This window comes from Salvelinus alpinus, chromosome 15 (genome assembly GCF_045679555.1).
Source record: "Salvelinus alpinus chromosome 15, SLU_Salpinus.1, whole genome shotgun sequence".
In the NCBI taxonomy this organism is placed as follows: Eukaryota; Metazoa; Chordata; class Actinopteri; order Salmoniformes; family Salmonidae; genus Salvelinus; species Salvelinus alpinus.
This window is the reverse complement of record NC_092100.1, coordinates 19533494-19537776: the sequence shown is the minus strand read 5'-3', so window position 1 is coordinate 19537776 and position 4283 is coordinate 19533494.

Sequence of the window (4283 nt, the reverse complement as noted above, 5' to 3'; positions counted from 1 at the left end):
TCAGTGCTCTAAGACAATGCATCTCAGTGCTAGAGGTGTCACTACAGACCCTGGTTAGATTTCAGGCTGTATCACAACTGGCCGTGTGTCACGCCCTGACCTTAGTTCCTTGTTTATGTTTCTATTTTGGTTTGGTCAGGGCGTGAGTTGGTGCGGGCATTCTATGTTTTGTTCTATGTTTTGTATTTCTAGGTGTTTGGCCTGGTATGGTTCCCAATCAGAGGCAGCTGTCAATCGTTCTCTCTGATTGAGAACCATACTTAGGTAGCCTGTTCCCACCTGTGTTTGTGGGTAGTTGTTTTCTGTTTTGTGTATTGCACCTTGCAGAACTGTTCGTTTGTCGTTTTGTTGTTTTTGTTCAAGTGTTCGTATTTATTAAATGTATTATGAATACTTACCACGCTGCACCTTGGTCCTCTTCTCCTTCTCCCGACAACGTTCGTTACACCGTGATTGGGAGTCCCATAGGGCGGTGCACAATTAGCCCAGCGTCGTCCGGGTTAGGGTTTGGCCAGGGTAGGCCGTCATTGTAAATAAGAATTTGTTCTTAACTGACTAGCCTAGTTAAATAAAGATTAAATAAATAAAATATAAAAGTGGTCTATACTGTATGTTTGTCCATTTTTCCTCTAGTGCTGGTGTTATTGGGAGCATTGATGTCCAGTAGCAATAGCAGTGCTCTCTGCTCCAGCCATTCCAAACAAGAACAATGTTTTACCTCTGAGTCACTCCAAACAATGAGCTTTGACTGAGCAGCTGTGTCTGCATATTTCAACCAACCTCCACATCTGCTGCTTGCCTCCTTCCCTCTGACACAAACAGCATGCAACCAAAGTCTGCACAGCCATTCCTCATGTCCACCTACTTTATCAAAACCGCCTCTCGTTACGGAGATCAGACTATTGTCTTGCATTCCAGTGCAATCTGTATTGCATGGTAAACAGTGGGTCATCTCTCCCCCGGTAAGTGATGAGGTGGTGACGGCTGCTCTCTCCTTTCTTCTCTCCCTGCAGGGTGGGTCTGACTGGGAGCAGCCTGAGGACACAGGTGGACCACAGTTGGGGAGACATCTGGAGGCCGCGCAGCCACTGGCCAGGTACGGGCAACCGGCACAGCTTGCTACCAGTCTGGCTGTGGTGGGGAGGGTTCCTGGTACCGTGATTTGGTGCACAAACATAAATGAAAATCACATTGCCAGGGATTTCCACCCTTTCACATGTAGTTCTCCAGGTGGGGTCTGTATGTTCTGCCCGTCAGGAGGACTTTCATGTCTGTCTTCTGTCTTGGCCCTATGTGGTCTATGGAAACAATAACATGTAAAATATTAGAGCGAGTGGATAGGAAGGTTGAATGTCAGGAAGTTCAACTCCAGATATAAGCTGTTCTTAGCTCTCACAGTGATTTACAGATTACCTCCTGGTATTAGCTCCTTACAAACAAAACCCCAAACAACAAACAACTTTCCCCTGTGGAAAGTGTTTTTATTCCTCTAAAGCTGCAGATGAGAGTACAACCTGAAATCCAAACTGTTCTTTACAAATGGCCAGGAAGTAAATCCAATGCATTTGAAAGCAGGCCAGGTTTACACAATGTATCATATTTTGGGTAAAGATCATGTATCACCGTTAGAAATGCACAATGACATACAGCTTTAGAACTAAGGAGATTGTCTGCAGACTCTCTGTTTGAACTGTAGGAAACTGATTCTACTTAGGCAGCCTTTGCTTATAGACTTAAGGAGTGGTTAGATTTAAAGAACAAAGAGTGTTTTACCATCTATAGAAGTCTACAAAGTACCTATAGATTTAGAGCAGCCATACTCAACAGGCGGATTTGGACCCAGAACGGGGTCAATACACGGGGTCCCAACAATTAGTTTTTTATAAAAGGGGCGCTAGAGTGGTTGTCTACTATGGACATATGGAAATTATCTAGAGAATATTAAAATTGAAAGCTGACCCCTGGTAACATTCGGGATTTGCTATTTTTCATGGTTCTAGGTCTATTTTCAAGCATTTTGAACAATGAGCTTTTTGGGAGCCAAATAATGCTGCTCTTTTACGTGAATGGAGTCAAAAGATGCGGCTCCCGGAAAAGACTCAGAAGGCCCATAACTAATATGAACACACATAAGACATGGTAAAATGTGTAGAATTGCAGAACATTGGTTTAAAACTCACGCCAACAAGAGGAGCATGTACAGTTTGAACAGTTTGGGGTCGCATGGGTTGCGAGGTGGCGATTTCTTACGACACCGATAACTCACAATATCCATCAAGACCTTTGCAACCTAGGAAATGTGTGTGATCGGTCCTTCTCAAATAGAACCCCTGCTATAGACCAATCAATTAAAGTTTCTCCCAACTGTCTGCCAGTGAAAGTCTCTATTCTTTTCCTCATTTGCATCCTGTCATGAGCAGCCAATTGCTAAAGGCACAGAGCTTAGCTAATTGGTGAGCATTGATCCCTCTTATATGTTGTTCACAGTGGCTAAGTTCAGTGCCTGAGGTGAAATAGTTGATGTGGCGGGATGTGTTCCAAACGATGGCGATGAATGCAAAGAGCACTGGCTGATATCTGAGATGTGAAGATGAAGGAAGAGGGTGGAAAGAGAGGGACAGAGGAGTGCGGCAGTGGAACGCAGCACGATCCCCGATTAAAGAGCGGAGGAAGGAAGAAATGCTACTGAGAGAATGTCTGGCCAGCCCAGGCATGCCTAGTTCCACTCCACCTCAGTCAGTCAGTCAGTCAGAGCACCCCACCTTTGTCACTCAGCACGGGCACTAGTTTATGAGGCATGCCTCACCTCACCTCCTTCCCAGAGCTGTATGTGTGGGCTAGGCTGCCTGCCCAACATTCACACTCTGAGCTGTGGAGGACTGTGGGTGTTTGGTACTTGGCCAAGTAACTCTGAGGCCACTTTACGAGTGTGTGAAATTAACTTTATGAGTTAAGATACAGTGGGGTCCAAAATTATTGACACCCTTGATAAAGATGAGCAGTAATGACTGTATAAAATAAATAATTCAAATACTGAGCTATATTGTACGCTCAACTTTTTCGGGGGAATTATATTATTCGATACTAGTACAATTGCTCAGAGAAAGAGATTTTGCTTAACAAGTAACATTTTTTTTCTCAAAAAGTTAGGGTTCAAAATTATTGACACCCCTAAAGATTCTTATAAATAAAGTAGTGAAAAGTGTCCCATATTCCTAGCACACAATGACTACGTCAATTTCTGTTAGTTATGGTTGTTTTTCTGATTATTTTCTGCCCAATATTATACACTTTATTATAATTAAGAATATGATATGTTTCTAAACGTATATTAATGTGGTTGCTACCATGATTACTGATAATCCTGAATGAATTGTGAATAATGATGAGTGAGAAAGTTACAGAGGACAATATTGTTGGGAAAGAGCAAGCAAGAAAGACATGTCATTGTACTAGTGCACGTGTCACGATCGTCATATGGAATGGACCAAGGTGCAGCGTGGTGAGCGTACATTTTTCTTTATTTTGCAAATGTCGCCAACAAAACAATAATACACCAAAAACTAACGTGAAGCTCCGTAAGGCTATACATGCACAAACGAAGACAATTACCCACAACTACCAAAAGGAAAAAAGGCTGCCTAAGTATGATTCCCAATCAGAGACAGCTGTCTATTGTTGTCTATACCCACCACCAAAGGACCAAGCAGCGTGGAGAAAGGGACTCATGGACATGGGAGGAGATCCTGGACGGTAAGGGACCCTGGAGGCAGGCTGGAGAATATCGCTGTCCAAAGGAGGAGATAAAGGCAGCGAAGGAGGAGCGGCGACAATATGATTCAAGTCATCGACGGAAGCCCGAGAAGCCACTCCCCCAAAACATTTTTTGGTGGCACACGGGGAGGTTGGCAGAGCTAACTCCCCGTGCTCACTGCAAGGAGCGTGGTACTGGTCAGGCACCGTGTGATGCGGTGAAGCGCACGGTGTCTCCAGTGCGTGTGCACAGCCCGGTGCGCTCTGAGCCAGCTCTCCGCAAGTGCCACGCTAGAGTGGGCATCCAGCCAGGGCAGATTGTGCCAGCTCAGCGCTCTTGGTCTCCGATGCGCCGAGTCGGCCCAGGGTATCCTGCGCCGGCTCTGCGCACTGTGTCTCCGGTGCGCTGTGACAGTTCAGTGCGTCCTGTGCTTGCGCTCCGCACATGCCGGGCTAAAGTGGGAATTCAGCCACGAGGAGCGGTGCAAGTGTTAAGCACCAGATCTCCAGTGCTCCCCCACAGCCCGGTT